We start from the raw sequence: 23,767 nt of genomic DNA on the forward strand, positions 1-23,767 counted from the left end.
ACTAAAAACACATCTGAGTACCTGAGCTGCTCATGGATAATTTTAAATAAACTCTTATTGCTTGATGAAAACTTACAAAAATCGGTATTAGTTTTTAGTTAATTTGTTGAGGCAAATGAAACTATTCTGAAGATTCAGGGCTAGAAAAAGATGTGGAAACTGCATCCGTATTTTTACACACCAAACAAAGAATATTTTGCATTGATAAAAAAGTGGGATTTTTGCATCATTGGGCTTTACCTTATTATTAATGGTTTATCTTAGAATTCTCAATTCACAAAGTATGTTTGTAAATATTATATTTTCAAATTTGAATGTATTGAGTAGAAAAAAATCATAAAGCAGATTATGTGTGTATGTTAATCTGAGATGATTATAACTGCAAAACCCAGTAATGCATGCCACTCTTCCTGCAGTGGTGAATTATAGAGCTCATCGAATTCATTGTGCTTCATAACATTTTATAACTTACTTTAATCTAAAACAGGAAAAGAACCAAACAAATAATGTTTGTTCTCCAACATAAGGAACATCTATATCATGTATTTTATTATATATATATTGATATGCTTTGGCTGTGTCCCCATCCAAACCTCAGCTTGAATTTTATCTCCCGGAATTCCCACGTGTTGTGGGAGAGACCCAGGGTGAGGTAGCTGAATCATGGGGACCTGTGTTATTTCCTGAGCTAGTCTCATGATAGTGATTAACTCTCATGAAATCTGATGGGTTTATCAGTAGTTTCTGCTTTTGCTTCTTCTCTCATTTTTCTCTTGCTGCCACAATGTAAGTGCCCTTCTGGGAACAGCAGTAGAGACTGCCCTGTGCTGTAGCTCAGTGACTAAGATTTTGGCCTTTCACACTGGTGGTCTGAGTTTGATTTCCTGCTTAGGAAGTAAGTCCTTTTTAGTTTAATATCTGCATAAACTTGTCTAGATTCTTCTCCTCCATGAACTATCTTAAATTTTCCTTTCTCTGAGCACCTGGGAAATTACCTTTGGTAAAGTTCAAAAACCAGAAATATCAGCTGTTTGGCCTGGCTAAAATTGGGTAAAAAGAAATTTTAAAAGGACTTTATTAAAGAGTGTTATGGTTAAAAGTCAGCTTAATTAAAGGTGGATATTCAAGCTCTAACAGCCTGACTCCTTGGTAAAAACAGGAGGTGCCAGAAATCCCTTTCCTGGCCCCATTCTTCCAAGGACTCCAACCTAAAGCCAATAACCAATTAAGAAATTTAAAAACTGGCAAATGAGAAATCTTACAACTACTGTAGTAATCTTCTGTCTGTCTGTCTAATTATATATGTGCAGTGTTTATATAAAAGAGCTCTAATTAATTAATTGGCTTAAGAACAAGCACTTAAATAAAATATTTTGAAAGCAAAATATAAGCTGTAATGCCTTTTACTTCATGTAACTTTAGTAATATTTGGGAAATAAAAACAGCTTTAAAGATTATTGATAAAATAAAGACATTTTTGTCTAAATTATGCAGGTCAGATATTAGGTTTGCTAAATGCTTTAAGGTCATAAACTGCTTTGACTTTTGAAAATCATTCAATTTATTTTGGAGACATTAAATTCTAAATAAGGCCTGGGATATATGGAATTAGCTATGTCCCCTAGCTATGCAAAGAAGGTTATAAACAAAAGAGATTTTATATAAGAAAGGATGTTGCGTGGTAAATTCTTGTCCTAAAGTAAAATGACTGGTTGTTTAAAAAGAGGAATGTTTAGGGCAAATCAGAAAGTCTAAACATGTTGTACATGGTCTATGTAAGTGTGAAACAATTTATGAAAAGAGATGTATACCAGAAATGTTGTATGGTTTAAAGGTGATTAGGCCTCCTAAATGCTTAATAAAATGCCACTATGACCCTTAACTGTACAGCTTAACTATTTTACAGCTAGGTAAGGCCTGGGACACGTGGAGTTAGATGCTGGAAAGAGTCAGACTTTATCTGCATTTCTGTCTGGGTCCTAGGCTCCACACCTAGTACATAATTAAAATCCCTTACCAAAGTTTTCACCAAAAATAAAAGTTGCTAAGAGTTAACATTGTAATATGTAATTGAGACTACTGAAAAAACAGGTTTACATGCAAGGTGTGTAAAGAGAATGAAATGCGTTTTTTATAAGAGATTATAAGAAAGCATGGGAATGTAAATTTTTGCCTAGGTTAGAGGGTTAAAGCATTGTTTTAAATTAAATTAAATGAAGTTTGAGCAAGCTGTGGAAGGTTTATAAAAATTAATTAAAAGAGATTCTGACTAGGCACGGTGGCTCATGCCTGTAATCCCAGCACTTTGGGAGGCTGAGAAGGGCAGATCACGAGGTCAGGGGAATGAGACCATGGGGGATAACATAGTGAAACCCCGTCTCTACTAAAAATACAAAAAATTAGCCAGGCATGGTGGTGGGCGCCTGTGGTCCTAGCTACTTGGGAGACTGAGGCAGGAGAATGGCGTGAGTGAACCCAGGAGGTGGAGCTTGCAGTGAGCCGAGATGGCACCACTGCACTCCAGCCTGGGCAACAGAGCGAGACTCTGTCTCAAAAAAAAAAAAAAAAAAAGAAAAGAAAAAAAGAGATTCCATGTGTGAACATATTGGCTAAAGTTAAAATGGTATTATTCATTTTTTCCCATATATTGGACACTGGAATAGAAGCACAACATAGTTTTCTTAGAACGTTGTCCTGCTCTGAGAAAAAAATTGAAAAGGGTTTTAAAATGTTTATAAAAATCTTACCTTATGGCCAAACTAATTAAAACTGAATAGATTTATAAAGTGTTATTTAAAAACTAGATTTAACATTAAAAATGGAATGGAATAATAATGGAAATATGAAATTTGGTTTTCTCTTATAAAAATGATTTTTATGTAGTATTAAAAGATAATGAAGGGTTTGTGTTTACCTTTTAAGTAAACTTACAAAAGAAAAAGGGAGGGAAGGGAAAGAAAGGAGACAGAGTCAATTGGCCTCATGCCATCCCCATTGGGTCTTGTTTGGAAAGCTGTCTTCTATCAGAATAATGTTTTTTCTTTTAGAAAATATTTAGTTATCATTTAGGCTAAATGAATGACTTATGGTAACCTAAGGTTCTATTTTGTAATATCCAATGTTTTAACCTTTGGTATTTGAAAAAACCTTTCCAAATCAAGCTCTAGATTATCATGATAAATCAACCAATACTAAACTTGTTTAAATATACAATTTGAATGAACTTCTTGGTCTAATCAAATTACCTATAATAACCCATTAGTTATCAGTGCTATTATATTATTATACTAATTTTTAATGATACTCCATTAGTTATCAGTTCATAAATTGGAAAAACAACTGTATTCAAGAGGATGTAAGTCCAATGTTAAGTATGGACTCTTGAAGTACCAGAACAGCTGCCTTGTCCTTCTTGAGTCCTTAAAGCTTTTGTAATTAAAGGTTCTGCATTCCATGACTTGTCATGGAAAATATAAAATAATTCAAATTGAATATGTTGGTGTGGTGACTTATAAATTGCAGAAATAGTTTAAAACCAGTGTTTTGTTCCAGATTCCTGAGAAGACAATCAAAGCTTCAGGTACATTTGGCTACCTGATGGACCATTTAAAGACTGGTGAAGGGATTTCATTCAATTGTCATTTTCATTGCATATCTTCTGGTTGTATAAAAGCTTTCCTGTGCAAGAGGGCTGATGTTGTGACAGTAGGTTATTATGCTACAGTGTATTTTCACTAGGTAAAGAAAGCTTCTTATGGTTAACTGATGAGAATCCCTTCACAATCTACAACCCAAAGATTAGATCTTCTGAGAACATCAGAGAAAAACTCTCCTTTCCATTCATGCTATAGCAAAAGTTTGTAGCCTTGAACCTTGGGTTCATAATCTCACAACTGAGAAGGGTGCCTCCACGCTCCTGGAACTGTACACCCATTGGAACCCTTAAGGTAAAACTAACCAGGAAAGTTTATCCCCAGAAGAAGATGGCATCCTTGATATGAACAGCTTTTCCCAAGATCACAGATCAAGATTTCTACTATTATGAGACTCTTATCTTTGAATATTTTTTCCTTGTTTATGCCTCTATGAACAATAGAAATGAAAAGTGGTTCTATTATGGGCACTTATCAGGTATACTTTTATTTGTGAAAGATTTTGCAGCAAGCCTTATACATGACTAATCTTATACTTTAATAAATAAAAGATGAAGGCACAATGTAGGTGAGAAACTTTGGTGTTATATATGTTGCCTCATAATCAGTCAAAACTACTCTTAATCCACATTATGGATAAAAGAGAACATTGCCAGGAGGCCTTCATTCTATTAAAAGGACATCATTTGTTAGGTCCTTTTTCCATGGTTTACAATAAAAGAGGCAATAATTAGAACTGGAACCCTCTCAATAGGCTCTACAGCAAATTCTACTTTAAAGACTGCTGTTACACAACAGACTTTAAATTCTCTTGTGAAAGTTATGCTAAATAACAGAATTCACTGAACAGAAAAGTACCTGTGCAGCTGCTGACACTTGTGGCCTATGGAGAAATACATCAAATGTATATTATAAAAATTCAGTTGTAGGAGATTAATGAAAAGACAACTTAATCAAGTGAGTAGACTCTTAATCTAGCTTATTCTTTAGTCTATTTAATTTCACGTGGTTTGGTTTATGGGGACTCTGTGTAAGGAGCATACTCCAAACTCTTGCTGTTATCTTCCCAATAGTCATAACAGTCTCCCTGGTGTGCTGTATTCTCTCAAAGGTTTAAAATGTTTGCACGTAGCCATCTTTAGAACGTCAAATGATCTCTCTTCAACTGGAATGACAAAAGCTGAAAGAAATGTGCTACCATGAAGATACCATAACCTATGAATGATGTGCTGAGACTGGAAAACCAAAATGATGGTAACTGAGAGTGGCACTAAGGCCCTAAGTTTTGGTCACACTCTCACCTAAGTGAGAACTTGGCCAAAAGGGGGGATTTTTTTTTAAAAAAACAAAATCATGGGAAGCCATTATTTTGGACTGAGCTCATGGACTAGGGCCCAACAAACCAAACCAAACTAAAATAGAGTCACTTGTGCTAAATATAACATAATCAAACTAAGACTTTAAAAAAAACACATAGATACTAGAACAGACTAGCTTTTGTTTTTTCCTGTAAACAAGATGTTCCAGCATAAGGAGGTATCCTCAGTCCTTCTCTCTTTGCAAAACCCACTCTTCTACTGTTTCCCAGTGAGTTTCAAAAGCATGAGTACATTTACAATGATTAAAGTTTTGGTCAATCTCTCAAAATTGAGAAAATGACAAAAAGGGGGAAATTGTTAAAACTAAATATGGCCTGAGTAGGCCTCTCTAATTCTATATTTGAGTCCTTGTGGATGAACTGTAACCTAGCGTAATAGTCAGGCAAAATTGAAAACCTAATGTAATAGTATGCACCTATAACAATGGCTGAGTGTTGGCCAGTCCCAGCGGCCATACTTCAGCCTGTCATGAATTGCTGAATGTTCAAACTGCATTCAAATAAGGCAAACAGCAAGCTGTAGGCATTCTCTTTTTCTGTACCTCAATTCCAATTCCTGTACCTAACTTTACCATTTTTGTTTATAAATTTGTTCTGACCACGAGGCACCCCTGTTGTGATTCTGGGGGTTTCCCACTTTGCAAATTGCTCATTGCTCAATTAAACTCCTTTAAGTTATTTTAAATTGAAGCTTTTCTTGTATCACTATAAATGGAATTGCCTTTTTGACATCGTCTTCTGGATAGAAGTACAAATTATAAATTATTACCTTTCCTCAAACTGTCTCTTGTTTCCCAATCGTTGTCTCACCTAATTGCATCTTATTCCCCGATTGTCTTGAAGTTGCCTAAACCAGAATCCAAAAATATTTCTTCAAATGATCTCACTGTTCACACCCAAATCTAATCAGTCTTCTTCTTATTACCAAGTCAACGCTCACATGTACTTCCAAACCAATTGAATTCACTTGATGCTTATTGCACCTTCAAGACCCTCATCAAGTAGGCTATGTTTAATCAGTCTCCTGGCTGGTTTGCTTCTAGGAATATTCTCCTACAATCTACCCTACTTTATGCTACCAGAATCCTATTCCTGAAACACTAAATCAGCTATGCATCACTTTACAGAAAAGTGATGCTGCTCCTTAACATCCTGTGCTATGTCCTTTGAAGTCTTAGTTCTTGTCTAACTTTAGAACTTCATTTTTCCAAACCCTAATGTTATCTCTAGCCACACTGAAATATGCGCAGTTTCCAAATCACAGTCTAAACTTTCAAGCCTCTATTTTTTTTCTGCCCAGGTTATTCACCCCTCATCCTCACTTTACTTTCACCCATTAATAGCAAATAAAATGTTACCTTTTCTGACTCATCCTCATCGTGGTTAAGGTCCAACCCATGGTGTTTCCTTAACAAATTATTGTACTCTGCACAGCAAATATTTGCCTAAAGGTTTTTCCACTGCTTGCCTATGTTGCCCTTAATGTTTCCATCTTGAGTTGTTTTTACTGCTCTATGAACATACTAGATGTCAAAACTATACTTTTAATAAATTAAGAAACAATGTTTTATTTTTTCCATAAAACTGAAATACTGTGATTGTATTTTCTCATGATGTTAGAGTGTTTTTTTTTCCTTTTATTACTTTATTTTTACCAATTCAGAATATTAGCCTTGGAGCCAGAACAACTGGAAGCAAACCTCAGCTTCTGCCATTGACAACATTTTTGACACATATCAAGCTATGTAGCTTTTCTATGCCTCACCCTCCTTATCTATAGAATATGAATAATGATAAGAAGCTTACAGGTACATTATATATTTTTTGGAACAGGGCCCAGAATTGTAAATATTCAATGTTTATTATTACTATTGTTATTATTATCTTTAGTGTTGTTGCTAATAGAGAAGATGCTAAAACTAATTCAGTTCCTGTAATTAACCTTCACCCAAACTTAAAAGAAATAGGTCTAGCTATTTGCTAAATTTTTATCCAGAAAACAAAAATATTATATCTTGATCTAGAATCATTGTCCATATTTGTGTGGTATCATCCAAAACCCTAAAATAAATAAGACTATTTTAAGAACATATTATCTGGTGCTACCAAATTCTAATCTAACTATTCTCTCTCATAAAACAAGTCATATTTCATGATGTCTTCCAATTTCTTCAGTGACAAGATGCCAGAAAACTAACCTGATGAATATACATATTGAATAAATTTAATTAAAATTTATATGTAGATTATTATGCCCTACAAAGAGGTGCAGTGAGATCCCAGAAAAATAGTTGACACTCGTAGTCATGGTTCTTGAATTTTCAAGCCTATAAGTGAGCAAATCATTTAATTTTACATCATTTCATCAAAATGATCATAGATGATGAACATAATATTCTCCCTACTTATATCTAGAAATACATAGCTTATTGCTCAAGAAATCCTTCTGGATATAAGTGGATGAGTTATGTACTCAGTTGACTTGAAAGGTAAATACAATTTTAGAAAGTAAAGAAAACATGTTGCTTAACTATACACAACAGTTGGCCATTGAAATACCTGAGATATTTTACATAGCACAGAGCATAAAGGGGCCCATTGTTCAACCCTTAGGCACAATAAAATCTCCCAAAAATCTAACTCTTGAAAATATAGTTGACATATAATTTTTCATAGATTTTACTCAGAAAAAAAACCAATACTGTTTTCTTAAATTCAAAACTGGATTGGCATTATGTTTCATTTTACCCTTGGAATAAAGCCAAACGGCCATGATATAGGTGAAAATACAGAACCATAAACATTGCAGGCTGATAATCCTTGTACATGACATGTTTACAAGCGTTGACTTGCATACAAATGTCCATTTCCAAATTTAATTTCGGTGATTGACATGTAGCATATAGTCAAAGGTAGCAACTCCTGTATATTTTTTCTTTCTGACCTCATAGTAAGTGGCTGCCTTCTGTGTTTAGAATTGTCATTGTGCAAATATCATCAAGATACAACTGACCCTGACTTTTAACAAATGACATCTATGTTATAAAATTTGTAGGGTTACCCAAACTACCTATGAGATAAAGGATTAGGTGGTCTTTCAGCAGTGTTGAGCTGTTAAATGTGTTAATTAGATAATATTAATGCTGATTTTGAAGCATTTCAAGAGTTAAGAGTTAGCAATCACCTTTTCATTCTAAATACAACAGTAGTGCTACTTGGTCTTAGAATATGATTTTTTTTTAATGCCACAGGATGAGTCCCTCATAATTTAACATTTTAATCATTTCAAGGTGATTTGTTTTTACTGTGAGAAACCCTGTGTTAGCACTTTCCCCATGTTTCCTAAGCATAATCGCATATTAGTTGCAATTTTCTCTGCAACATAAGACTTAATTATGCTAAAGAAAAAAGCTTCTTTTTTAATAAAATGGGTAAAATACCACAGCTATCCAGTCTGAACTAATACTGAGACTGGAAACTCATTACCACTAAAAATGTCAGTTCTGATGAAGCATTAAAAAAATTCCAAGAATCAAATTCTAAATGTCTTTACTAAGCTGTTTTATGGTAGCGTGTACCATTGGAAATGTGATGAGTCTTCATGTAAAAATGCTGATTTGAATTAGATTTAGAATGTGTGTCATCCTCAATTAGCCTTTCCTTCATCAAAATGATCTCACAAACACAGAGAATGAATCTTTATTTCCTCCTTTGCACATGGGAGGTCATTTGTCAGATTTAATATACTTCTACCTATGTCTTCCTACATGCTTGGAGTTCAAGATGGATGACCATGGACTTCCAGAAAAAGTTTTTAGCTTAAAACTTAATTTTAATATAATGTCAAAACTATTCATATTGAGTCAAAAAATTAGAGTAGCATTTACTAAAATAACATTGGTTTATTTCTATTTGAAGAAATAGAACAGTTTTTAGTCATTTCCCTCCTCTAAGGGCAAGTTGATATATTAGTAATTACCTAGGTAATACAGGGAAAGGAACATTATGTACTAAAACATGTATTTTCTTGAATCACGTATATATTTTTATAATTCAGATTTGAGGCGATACTAGTGGATATGATATTGCATAAAGGAAATCATTTGTTTTATGATTGTTTAAATAAAATTATCTAAGGAATTTTATAAATTAATATTCAACAGTTAGACAATTCTAGTGACCCTATAATATTGGTATCTACTTAGAGATTATGGATCCTATAAAAAGAACAACCTACTTAGACTGGTGATATAAGATTCAAATGCCAAAAGACTTGTCAGGCAACTCCCAATAAGTGGTTATGACTACTTTCTAAAGGATGTAATATCCATTTATTAAGGGGCTACTTGCAAAGCTTAGTGCTTACAATTTCTGTCCCTAAGAAATTTGGCTGTTTAAGAGGACATTTGGGTTCTTGCATTTATAACTAAGAACTTGACTTCTGCTATGTAACATTTATGCCTTAGCAAACATTTAAAATTTGAAGGGAAAAGAATTACCTACTTTTTCAATGCCTTGTCAAAGACAAAGTATTCAGTATAATAGTGTCTTCAAGGTGAGAAAATAGAGAAGGGTAATAGGGAAATTTTGTTCCCTGCTCTGGCAAAACAAATAGCGGCTGCAAATTTATGTTTTGCACAATAGCTGCCATTCACCATTCATACAAGTAGTTAGAAAGTCATGCAAAGAACTATATGTTTATGAAACTTTCAGCTCTATAATACCAATAAAAACTACAGCAAGTTTTAGCATGTGACAACAAAAACCTTGGAAAGCAGTGATGAAGTATTCAAAGGAAATAATGAAAGACACTGTTTTCTCTAAGAAGGCAACAAAAGGGCCAAAGGAACACATATATAAAGATTTCAGATTACTAAAGGAAGATGCTTAACAAATGCAAATGTAAACAATTAATAATCAACAAGCATTCTGATATGGATCAAAATTACAATGTTGATGCTAAATGCATTTTCAGATTTCAGGTGAAATAGAAAGAAAACTCTAAAGCCCCTGTTCTAACAAGGAAACAAGCCATTTAAATGATTGTAATATTTAGCTGCATTTCAAGTTTCTACTTAAAGTTAATGGAACTATAAACCCTGTGCTATTTATATTCCAGGTCACAATATTTATCCTATAATATATTATAATTTCCAGAGTAAAAGACTCTTAGTAATTCTGTAATTTAAATATTAAACTAGTTTAAAGCTCTTTAAGTTTGCATATCCTAAACTATAGTCAATTCAGATAGCCACATGCATTAACTTAATAGAAAAGCATGTGCATTTCGGCAAAATCTTTAGTAGATGATGAACATCACATTTTTGAAAAGAAAGGATATAATGCCCTGTGGTGAATGTTGCAACAGAGAATTAAAGATAAAATATGAACATAAAATATCTTGGTATTCACTGTCTCTCATATTTGAAAAGATGTATATGAGTACAGCATATAATGAAAATAATATTTTATTAATTTGATATTAATTTAAACAGAATAATCTCATCTGAACTATATCATATAAAATAAAAAGAAAGATCTCTCTAATGATAGAAAAGAGAATTATATACTTAATGGTAAATTATGCCATCAGATTTTTAATAAAATTTCTGACTTCTAAATTTTGAAATAAATTTAAGTACTTTTCTTTCAATATAAGTACAAGATCATAAAATATCAATTATTTCACACCTCATCATCAAGAAAAATCAATATTGACTCTGGATATTGGGAACAATTCTTAAGATAAATTTATAGATTTCATGAAGGTACTTGGCAGAAGGAACTCTTTGAAAGAAGAAGGAAACAAAACAATAAATCAAACTTGTGAATTTTGACTTTTTAAATTCATTTGATTGTTAGGGGATCAGGAACTGTCTCAATCTTGTCCAATACTGCAACCATTTTGGATAGGGTAGACAGAGAATGTCTATGTGGAGGTGGCCTTTATGCTGATACCTAAGAGCATTCAAAGGAGGAAGCCATGCAAAAATTGCTGAATGGCCTTCCAGGAACAGTGAATTCAGATGCAAGGTATCTGAGAGCAAGAAGCTTGGTACTTGAGGGACACAGAGAAGGCTAATGTGGTCAGAGAAATCCAGAGAAAGAGGATGTGGTAAGAGACATGCAGAGGTCAAATAGCAATGATGACAACAACAATGAGAATTACTCTATCAATGAACATTTACTATGTGCTAGCCACAATTTTAGTGCTTAACACGCAGTTTCTGTTGAGCCTTACCTCTAAGGTAAGACATTTAGTTTTTATTCAAACAGAAATGAAGTAGTTAAAGAGTTTTAAATGGGAAAATGTTATGGTTAACTGTAATTTTAAAAGATATCTCAGATATTTTTGACATAATAATATAGAGGGCGAGCAAAGTATAAAGACAGGAACCAAGAGGACAATAGGGAGGCTTCAACAGCACTCCAGATGAGTGTGAAGCAAAGTTAGGGTTGGGGTGAAATTCCAATATCCATTCAGAGGTATAGCTGACTTTCTCTTAGATTGGATCTATCCATCACAGGAAGGATGGAAATCAGAGATGATCCCTAGTTGTTCTGTGTTAGTAACTATTTGAGTTATTTGGCTGATATGGTGAAAACAAGCACTGGAGAAGAACTAGAGGTGGGCAATGATTGGGTCTGCTTTGTACTTGTGAATATCATTAAATATCCAAATACATGTATCCAATAGATTTCTAGATATAACCCTTGAACTAATGGGAAAAGTCTGAATTGGAATGAACAATTTTTGAGATATCTGATTATCCATGTAATTTAGAACCATGAGACAACATAAGATTATTTAAAAAGAGAGTAAAAATAGAGAAGACAGCAAATGGTAAAGCCTTGGTGGCTTATCAATTGAGCAGCAGCAATAGCAGCTGAGAAATCTTGGAAGGGAGACTGAAAGAAAACTACTCGGGAAATGGGGTGATAGAGAAATACAGCTAATAAGCTTTTCCTACAAGGGAGCAGTCACCTATATCAAATTGTGAAGAGAGTTGGTAAAACAATGACAGAAAATTGAATATTTGACTTGACTAAATTAAGGATGATGCTTGAAAAAATATTAAGAGGCATTTTTTTGAGTAGTGAGGATGAAGCCTCTTTGGGTTTTGTTGAGGATATCATGGGAAGATGGTGAGAACAGGATTAAAGTCATAGCTTATGAGAGGAAATTTACTGTAAGGCAGAAAAAAATGGAGGGAGACATGGTTCAAGGAAGTTTTCTTTGTTTTAAAGGGATTACTTATTGTAACGTGTGCTTGCATGAAGATGGGGAAAACATCTAGTGAAAGAGAGTCATGACTTCATCATTAAACTGGGGAAAATAAAATCATTCTTTGCTATGAAGACTCAATAAAATGTGTGTGTGTGTGTGTGTGTGTGTGTGTGTGTGTGTGTGTGTAGTACCTGGTTTATAGTAAGCAATCAAAGAGTAGCTATTAAGATGATGATAATAGTGATGATGGTGATGGCAATAGCAAAGAAGGAGGCAGAGGAATATTAAAGGAGGAAAAAAGGCAGAAATTATTATCACAAATCTTTGGGAAAACTGAAAGTACAAGTTACTGTCAGGAAACATCTTTTGTCAAAATAGAAAGGAAGGCAGATATGGCCAAAATTATCACTGACTTGTGAAATTATATGGTGTAAAGTTGAATTAATGCTTATCTACACATATCTTTTTAATGATAATGCAATCTTTAGATGTGAAGTCTATTAAATAAGGGAAAGAAATGTTTGAGATGTCAGAGGAAAAGATGTGCTGAACTAGTCGTGTTGCTGTGTGGAAAGTGGATGTACTAGCGAAACAAGGCAGGATTGTCTGGCAATGTTGACATTAAGAGTAAGGTATTTAAGGTCTATACTTCTCTTTAGTAGCATAACTGAAGGTTAAGTGTAATTGACTTAAGTAACATTAAATGCCTGCAAAAATGTTTCAAAGGATCCTCTGTGTTAGGGTTCCAAAAAGAATAAACATAGTACATCAACCAAAATAAAAGACAAAACAACATCTTGTCTCAATTAGCCAACTAATCTTAAAATTCTCTCAAGATTATTTCTCTCAAAGTGTTTGCTTTTTATTGCTAACCTACTTTCTGTAACATATCTATAGTATCATAGTACAGGTACCTATTTTATAGCCTTAATAAAGTGTATTTATTAGATGGAAGAAAAATAACTCCATTGATTGTATGTCCTTTGGGTCTCAGAAACCCAAACTTAGACAGAACTGTACTTGTGCCCACTTCAGTATGGGTATCATAAAAAGGGAACAAAAACAGAAAAAGTCAAGCATCACTACATAGTGATAGCCTCTCCAAACTAAGCTGCAAATATGAAATGTCTGGTGTTACTGTAAGTTTCTAAAATGACTGACCTCAAAATAAATATCCTCAGAGCCTCAAAAGAGAGAGGAACTGAGGCTCAAACCATATTATACACAATTAAGAACTTGTCACTACCAGATCTCCTGTTTCAAAAAAATATATAAAGAATTACATACAGTAAGAATGAAATTATATCTGATTGTTCTAAAAAAGGAAATAGCGTAATGTGATGTATAAGAAGTACAACTTTTTTGAAATAGATATCGTTCACTTAAATCTGCTTCGTGGTTTGGCAATATATGCAAATATAGTTAATATTGTAAATAATATGCAGAGGCATAAGCCATTGAAGATTCAGCTTTCAAAGATCATTGTTAGAATATCAGAATGTAAGACATTTATGAAATGATTTGTTAAAGATTTCCACCTTGATCAATTTACTATCATATGGTAGGGGTTGGGTGAAGTGACCATTAGAAGTAGGAAGTGAGAGACTGCATATGGCTTTCTTTAAATCTTGGGTACGAGAAATTACTAAAGCAGATAAGAACAGTCATTTATTCCTGTTTATCAACTGCCTCTTTGGACATTACAACTTCCTCGTCTGTTTGGGGTTTTTTTCTTCTGTGTTTAGGTTGTCTAATAAAGAGAAATGGCACCAGATTGGAAGACAGAAGTCAGGCTGAGGCCTTGTTCCTGCTTGTGCTTTTTATGGAAAACGAGATCATAAAGGGGTAAGCGAGGAGTGGCAGGAATCTATATTCCAATTCTGAGGAACAGACTCATGGTGTCGAGAAGCAGAGATGGCAAGGACAGGATTATCAGCAATTGCATCATCATTATGCGTAGTAACCAAAGCAACTCTCTGACTCCTAATTAACTGCATTAGCACTGTATGCTTGAATGCTTTGTTCATCTAGTCCTTCCAACATTTTTATAAGTATCAGAATACCCTGTGTTAAACTTCCTTCTGCCCAAAACATTCAGAGCTGTTTCAATGCCCTCCAATGAACTCTTTGACAGAGATACTTTTTTTTTCATTTGCAGTATGCTTTTTTTTTTCAACTGTCTTGTTTTACCCTACAGGAGTGCTATAAATAATATGACCAATGGAAAAAAATAAGGCTCAATTTTTAAATGATAGCCCATTTAAATTCAACATAATTTGTTAAATACAAATCATGTAGAAAGAACTCTGCTAAATTCTTTACACTTGTTATCCTTAATACATGTTATGATCCTACGGTAGTTATTACTGCCATTATTATTATTATTTTAACTTTTATTTTAGGTTCAGAAGTACACGTGTAGGTTTGTTATATAGGTAAATTGTGTATCACAGGGATTTGGTTTACAGATTATTTAGTAACTCAGGTAATAAGCATAATACTTGATGAGTGTTTTTTTGGTCCTCATCCTCCTCCTACCCTCCATTCTCAAGTAGGCCCTAGGGCCTGTTGTTCCCTTCTTTTTGTCCACGTGTACTCAGTATTTAGCTCCCACTTATAAGTAAGAACACGTGGTATTTGGTTTTTAGTTCCTACCTTAGTTTGCTTAGGATAATGGCCTACGGCCCCATCCATGTTACTGCAAAGAATATGATCTCATTCCTTTTTATAGATGCATAGCATTCTGTGGTGTATTTGTACCACATTTTCTCTATCCAGTCTATTATTGATGGGCATTTAGGTTGATCCCATGTCTTTGCTGTTGTGAATAGTGCTTCAGTGAACATTCACGTGCAGGTGTCTTTATGGTAGAATGAGTTACATGCCTCTGGGTATATAACCAGTAATGAAATTGCTGGGTCAAATGGTAATTATGTTTTAAGTTTTTTGAGAAAAAATTCAAAATGAGTATTGAAAAGAAAAAAAAAAATGGATTTGGACATCTAACTTCTTGTTCTCCCAAGGCCCAGGAGAAAGACGACAGCTTCTGGTGGTCCATTCATTTGTTGGTTTATTGTTGAATTTCAGGCAAGGGCAGACACAGTTGGTTCCATTCTTGCCTCTCCCATATTTTAAAATCTACAGTTCTGTCTTTGTTAGAAAATAGGCAGAATCTTTCTTTATACTCTGCCCCTAACTGGAGAGGTCTGATGTAGGATTTCCTTGCTCTGTCCTTCGTTGTATTCTTCAAAAACAAATGCTACTACTCTTCATGGACTGATTCTCAACTGGTGCTTAATTTATATGTGAGGCTGATCCATGCTTTCAGCCACATGTATCATTCCTGGATCTCACGCATCAAATGACAATAGCTCCCTGAGCAATAATAACAGTATCAAATACCCCTCCTCCCCCACCATTTCCAAATACTCCTCATTAAAAACCTTAGTATTATACTTTGGTTATTTTGGCAAGTAAAAGATGAAAATTACGATAGTAAAATAAAGACATTATTGCCACTTTTTGGTAAGTAAATACTGTTTAGGGACAGCAGAGATCAAAAATTTTTTTTAAATCTATGTAACAAACATGAACATGCCATCCAACTTACAGTTATTAATAATAATGCTAATAATTTTATATCCGTCAGTTTTTTCATGTATTCATCTTTCAACTGGTTCTGAACTTGGGCAGGAAAGCTTAACAATACATTTCTAGAGCAGAGTTATATTCCTCAGGATTAATATATTTCCATTAAAAATAGACATGATGAGATTTTAAAAAGTGCTAGCTTGAGATACAGAACTGTGTTATAGTCCCTTCTCTTATAAAGTAACTGTGTGATCCTAAATAAAACTCATCTAATCTCTCTAGACCTCACTTTATTTATATATATGCTGCGTTTACATGAACTGCATTTCATATAATTTCAAAGACATAGAAAAACAATACATTTAATTTTAAATGCCGTATGTTTACTCATTTGATACATTTCTAAATAATCAAATAAATCATATAGAAATATACTATATAAATAATAAGGAAGTACTTCAGCATCCAAGAACGCTAGAATACATGAATATTGGAATGATCAAATGTTTTATATGTTTGAGACAGCATAAAAGTGATTAATTCTATTTAATATTTTAAAAAAACTTATGTAACTTGTTCCTTTAACATATTTGCTGTTTTTCAAAATCCAGATAGTGTCATAAGCCAGTATACTCTGGAAATAAGAGGAAAATAAAGAGATAGAATTTCTCTCTGACTTCAAGGGAGCTATCAGGTATCTTTAATTTATGTATACTGTTCATAATGCATCCTATTATTTGACAGTGATATATAAGTTCTAATTAATAAATGATCTTTACGAGGAAAATGTAATGAATTCAGCATGCATTTTATTTAGCCAATCTAAATGAAAAAGCAGTTAATTATCATGCTAAAAAAGGCAAGTAAGTATAACACTTCCAATTACCAACAAGTGGAATCTCTATAAAAATCTGAAATTTTTATTTAAATAGAGTGAAAAAGGTAAATATCTAGTTTTTATAAGATAATCTTTTTTTCCCAGATGTGTTCTATGGGAAGTAAAATGTTGTAAAATTAAGACAAATGTTACTGCCTTAAGAGTTAATAGAGATGAGGTCCACTAGGAGAATTAATATTCAAATGGCTACATTGTCTCTAAGGCACTTGAATATCATGAAGGAAGAGGAGATTTTATTGATTGGGAAATGGCAGAAGGTTATGCTTATTGTATATAATAAAGATTATTGATTTTGTTAAGCAGAAAAATGGCACTTTTAAAAGCCCATTTCATATCAACTGAAACTGAATGGTACTTTCTAACAGTCTAAAAGTTTTTAAAAAATCATTTTTAATGAAGTAAAAGATATAATTTGTCAGGAACATCCCTTATAGCAACAAAAAGAGAGTTCATTGCTATAATGAAGGTTTTCTTCTAATATCTAAATTGAAATTACAATCTATTAAACTAGGTTAAAATTGTAGGCAAAGTTACTCCTGCTATAATAGAACTTCATACTAAAGTGAAATATCTTCAGCTTACTCCTAAGAAATTTGAAGGGGAAGATATTTCCTCTTGAGAAAATATGGGTATGTTCAAACTTTGATGATGACACTTGAACAGAAAACCGACATGCTTTATTTCAGTAAGCTGTAATTATTTCAATGAGCAATAAAACCTGAGGTGCTATAGGCTTAAAGAAGCTACTGCAACCTCTTATTGAATCACTATTTATTGGTGCTTCATGGTATATTGATGTAGGTGATGGAACTTGCTGCCGTTTTATACAATACCATGAAATAAAATTAAATTACCTCTTTGTAGTTCTACAAACTGTTGAATATAAAAGTGCTCAATCTGGTCTACTAGCTAAATTATTTTGCTTTTATTTATTTGTGTTTTATAATTCAGAGAAACATTGTGAAGCAAATTTTTTAGTAAACAGACTAGAATTCCAGTTTCACTTAATTTACCGGATATGTGGATACCTCTGAGACTAAACTCAAATTCTGCCAGGGGACACGGCCAGATTATATTTTGCACTCTCACAGGTGATTAAGTATGACTATGTGGCTAAGATCTATCCAATAGATTGTGAGAAGAAGTGATGTGTACCAATTCAAGGCCTGGGTCATCAATTACTCTCCTTGTGCATTCCGGGTTGTGTTCCCTTTCTAGCTGGTTGCAGTAGGGAAAGCCAAAGTAACTGCAAAAACCAGATTCTGAAGATGCCATGATATCTGACTTCTTGAATATCCAGTTGATGACAAAGAATTGCCCTGTCCTGCTATCTTTTCCGCTCACTCTGAACTATTATTTAAATAAGAAATAAACTCCCTTATGTTTGAGCTATTATTTATATTCGACTTGTTATTTGTAAGGATAGCCAGCATTATTTTGACTAATAGAAAATTTAGTAACTTAAATAGGTTACTACTCTTAGTTGATGCAAAAGTAATTTCAGTTTCTGCCATTAAAAACAAAAATGGCAAAAACTGTAATTACTTTTGCACCAACCTAATATTTTAAAAATCCTAAATTATGGAGGTTTACTTGTGTTTTGAAAGGCAGACAACAACAAAGAAGGAAACCCTATAGTAGATTGGAGAGCTGGGGGATCTGCCTTACTCTTACCTAGCATTTGGTAAAACTGTTGCCAGCAACATTTTGAAAGGAAGACAAGTGTTTTCCAAGTGTGTGGTTCTAAATGAAAGAGTTGAAGGAGGCATAATACCACTATGTAGTTTTTTTAACCTGTTACATTAGAAACATATTGCAAGAAAGTGATGGTTCAAAAAGGAATTGGCTGGTTTGCAAACAAAAAATGAAATGAAATAGAAAATGTTTACAAAGTTGGGAACTCCCAGGGTCCCAACAGAACCAGCAGTTTCTGGATCCCAAGCAGTAGGGATATAAGTGTATGAAAGTTTTAGAGCAACAAATCCCATAAAAACATTTCAGTTAGAAAACAAACCGACACACACACACAGGTAACTAAGGATCTAGCTCTTGAGCAAAGGTGAGATGCTTACAAGAAAGACAGTACCTTTCCACTAACCCCTGTTATTACCCATGGTTCAAGAGAATGAGGTGCGACAAGGACAAAGAAATAAAACATTTAAAAACTAGGCCAAGTAAAAGGCTTTGGATGTATTCACTGGCTCTAGGGCTGCCCTGAAGTAAATATCAAATAAATTCCAAAATTAAAAGAAATCCTATTTCCTTGATTCTGCCCTGAGAAGCTTATAAGAATAAAACAAATCTAGTATCTCCAGACTTTCCTCAGGAGAAAGCAAGTCATGTAAGATGCACAGACCGCAAGGGGAACATATACTTTGTGGCTACCCAAGATGTGGTCATCAAAGACAGTAGATGAGATAGGACCTCCCAGAGGCTAGAAATAGGAGGCAACAGAGAAAATCTGGTAAGAGTTTATTCTAGAGTTAGAATCGGGGTGTAATAAAGAAATATTCTCCAGAAAATGGCAGAGGGTCTACACACCAGGATTCTATTATGGCTATGACCCAGGAACAGTTTTATGGCCCTCTTTCTTTGTTTCATGGAACATGTGTAGTTTAGTGTGTGCATACTTTTCTCTGCCTATCTATTCCTCTGTTGTATAATGGGAAGTGAAGACAGATAACTTGTGTTCTAGTTAATAGGTCTTCAAACCATTAGGAATTTTGGAAATACTGGACTTCAAGCTGTTTGTAGTTACTGGATGCTATGGTTTGAATTTGTCTCCCAAAAATCATATTTTGGAAACAACCCTCAGTGTAACAGTATTAAGAGATAGGGCCTTTAAGAAGTGATCAGGCCATGAGTTTTGTGCCCCCATAAATGGATTAATGCCATTATCTTGGGAGTGGATTTCTTATAACAGACTAGTTTGGCCCTCTTTTGCGTGCTTCTCTCTCTCTCTGTCTCCCTCTCTCTCTGTCATGCACTCTCTTGCCCTTCTACCTTCCGCCATGGAATGATACAGCAAGAAGGCCCTCACCAGATGACAGTCCCTTGATCTTGGACTTCCCAGTCTCCAGAAACATGAGAGATGAATTTACATTATTTATGAATTACTCAGTCTGTGGTATTCGGTTATAACAGCACAAAACAGACTAAGACATGAGGTAAATAACTTTCGATTGATTTCTTCAGAGAATATGTGAATGCCTTTCTTTGTCGGGGGACTTGGGCATAAATGGTTAGTTGGTGACTCTAAGAATGGTCTCTGGCAGAGAATGTTTGTCGTTACCAAAATTTGCATTCTCCTCATCAACCTGGGTACCAGCTACCGAATAGTTCTCAGCCACACATGCACTTTGATATGGACAGGCCAATGACATCTAACTTAAAGAACATGAAGGGAAGTGACCTGTGCCACTCTAGGAAATTGTCCATAAACCCTCCCACACATACTCCTCTATAGTCTATCTTCTGTCTGGTAGCTTGATATGAGATGACTAGCATGATCTGGAAGTCACAGTTAGAGATGGGACAGCATCTCTTGCCCTGAGTTTCTATATAATTTTGTGGGAGAATGCCTCTCTTCTGACCTCTACACCATCCCAAAATGTTACATGAGCAAGACAAAACTTCAAATATTTTTAAGCATTCAAGATTTACGGACTGGAAATTTTAAGCACTTAACATTAATCGAATACACTTGTGCCTTAGTTTCCCTTTGTTGAGAAATAGTCGAAAATATAAGGAAAAATCGCTTTTTAAAAGAATAACAATAGAACTCTGAATATAAAACCAATTCACTGATTATTAAACTTCCACTTTATGAAAGAAATTATAGAAAAAAACAGATACAAGTACTGAAATAGACCAAGAATGCGAAACATGTTTGTATTTAGATGTACCTATAACTCAAAATATGTGTGAAATGTTTAATTTTATAGGAAATCTGTACAAAAAGGTTTACATTTTGGCTTCCTTCAGAATCCAATTTCTAGGTTTATCTGTGATATAAATTGAGTAGATTTTTTTCCAAGATTTTTAAAATTAAAAGCATTTTAATTAGTTTGTTTTTCCTAATTAAATATGTAGTATAATACCTTTGTAATTTTATGAAAACTTCACCTAAAAATCAATTTTATTGCTTTCATAGAAAGTCACAAATACTATTACTTGCTAAAATGCGTTTCTTCCTATCAGCCCAGTTCAAATAGATGTTTCATAATCATGTTACCTACACGATTTATGTTCTTCTGAACTTCCATGACAATTTGTAATTTTATCACTTTATTCTTTGTACTATCAATTATAGCTACTTTTAGAGACCTCTTTATTAATTATTATTATAGAAAGCTCTTTAGACACTTTTCATTCTGTTTTTCTTTTTTGTCCTATATCCTTAAGTCTTTCTGACATATTGAGATTAGAAATTTGTTTCTCAATAAAACAACATATACTAATAAACACATTTAATCCTTTGCTAGGCTTGTTTCAGTTTCTGCAGTGTCCTGGAATATGATGAGCTAAAATTTTTAGAATATCGTAGCAGTACAAATCACAAAGGATAGCGTCTACAGAAATAATGGGTGCACCACAGCTATAAGAATGACTTACCTACTCCTGACTTTTCTATCTAATGTAAAGTTTGTATTTCTGATACTGTTCATGGTTCAGATTTCCTAGATATGGCAGCCACTGGTTCCCTGTAAATCCTGTCAGTCTGAATTCTCACTTGGCCAAACATAATACATAAAATAGAAGTATACTTTAATTTACTAATGGTCATGATTATTTGTAATCAACACAAAACACTATTTTACAATATTTATTCATATTAACAATGAGCAAAAATAATTTAATGCATTTTATTTTTCCTACTTTTAACAAATACATTATGATTTTAGATGCAATAAGTGCAATTCTTAAGGAATTATATAACTTTAAAAAAGGACAAACCAAAAATATGTCTTTCCAAAAAGAAGTTCTGAAACTAAACAAAGAAACACAAGTAACTCATGTTCTTTGTTAAATGATGTACGTAGAGTCAGGATAAGATGTACAAAAGGAAATTAACTTTTTTGAAGAAACAGGATTGTATAAAATTCTATATCTGAACATCTCATGCATGGTATGTATAGTGTAATATCAACATAATTTCTGCCTATAACCTAATCTAATATATACAGTGTCTATATAAATATTCATATGATAGATTATAGATAAAATATATGTGAGCTAAATATATATCTCTATATTGATATTTTTCATGTACGTGTCAGTAAAAACTATAAGCATATATTCATTAAAACACACAAAGAAATAAAATAAGCGTATGCTTTTTATACTATGACATTTAACAAGAATAAGTTTTCTAAAATTATTTTTTTCTACAATCCATTTTGAAAACGAAGAAATAACTATGAATGGGTCTCTTTTTAAAGGAAAACTGGTGAGGGAAGTAGATAAAGGAAGGGAGGCAGGAGAGGAAACTGGAGGTTATGAAAGGGCATTCATCACTTTGGCATCAATGTTAGTAGATGAAAGCAGTTGATCCCTTTCTAGGTTGCAGGAGAAAGAACATATTGTGCAATTATGTCCTGTGCTGAATATATTGTTGGCATTCAACCAATTAATAATAACAAGAATGAAAACAACTCTGTCTGCGATAAGAATAAGGCTTCCAATATTAGTCACAGTCTGCTTAGCTTTAGGTTGGCTTAGATAAATGTAGTAAAGACAAGGAAAACATCCCACTCCACACTTTTTGGCTAATTTAATGTCTTTGCTAAGTGCTTAGGTAGTACGGTGACAGACACAAAGAAAAACGCATGGATTGATTGCACTGATAGATAAATAGAGTCTACTTCAGCACACAGAAAAACCCTTATAATTAGATGTGAATACTTGGTTTCTTGCCATCCAACACATATGCACGTTTAGGAAAGTATTTTTGTAATGAATTAGAAATGAGTAGTATTTCGTAATACTCGCGATGTATTATACACATCTTGTCATAAATGGCTTGACCTATACTGACAATCATAAGATTCGGAAATGGTTCACCTCTTTAATGAGACCTTTCCACATACTTGTCTGCCAAAATTTTTGAACAACCTAGCATTTTTAAAACACTAGAGTCATCCAAATTTTACAAATGTGTTGTAAAACTTTTCTTAAGCAACTACTGAAATCCTATAAAATCTCTTTGAGAATAGAAATCCAATGATAGGTATTTGGTCTGTAAATTGAGGAGCTATGTTCCACATACAAATGTTGTATGGCTTTATTTTAACCAAATAATACTAATAAAAAATAAGCTAATACTACGAAATATGCACTTTAAAGAATACTTTGTTCCATTAATAAAACAATATGTGTTTTAGTTTATAGTCTGACCCTAGCATTGAAACAAGAGCAGCATCAAAATAATTATACAAAGTAGTCTGTAACTTTACAAGAAAGAAAAAAAAAATGCAAGGAGAAACATATGAGAGAGAGAGACAGAGACAGAGAGAAAATACAAATATACTGAGATGTTTGATTAATTCTACCCACAGTTGATCAGAACAAAAAAGATTGATCAGACACACATAGCATAGCAGAGAGTAGAGTGATGACCAGAATAAATATGTGCCAAGCTAATAGACTATATCAAGCTTCAGATTTTATTATTATTCTGGATTAGTGAGTGAATAACATTGGAATTGTGAAATAAAAATAATTGTCTGTAATCTTATGTAAAGATTGATAACAGGATTGGCAATCCTCTTTGGATCAGGCTGTTGTTCCTTAGGTTTATCCTGCATAATTAGAGACAGCAAACAGTACTCTTACCAGGGAAGGTTGTGTTTGTTCCTTAAATGTTCTCACCCAAAGTTCTCAAGTTAATGAAGCTAAATGCCAATGACTATGACATTGAAATATGAAAAACAGATAAAGCATGTTAACTCTGAGAAAATATACTGACATAAATAAAACAATTTACTTTCTATGTTTCCCTCTAAGCCTCTAATACTATC

The sequence above is a fragment of the Gorilla gorilla genome, chromosome 14 (assembly GCF_029281585.2).
Source record: "Gorilla gorilla gorilla isolate KB3781 chromosome 14, NHGRI_mGorGor1-v2.1_pri, whole genome shotgun sequence".
NCBI classification, from domain to species: domain Eukaryota; kingdom Metazoa; phylum Chordata; class Mammalia; order Primates; family Hominidae; genus Gorilla; species Gorilla gorilla.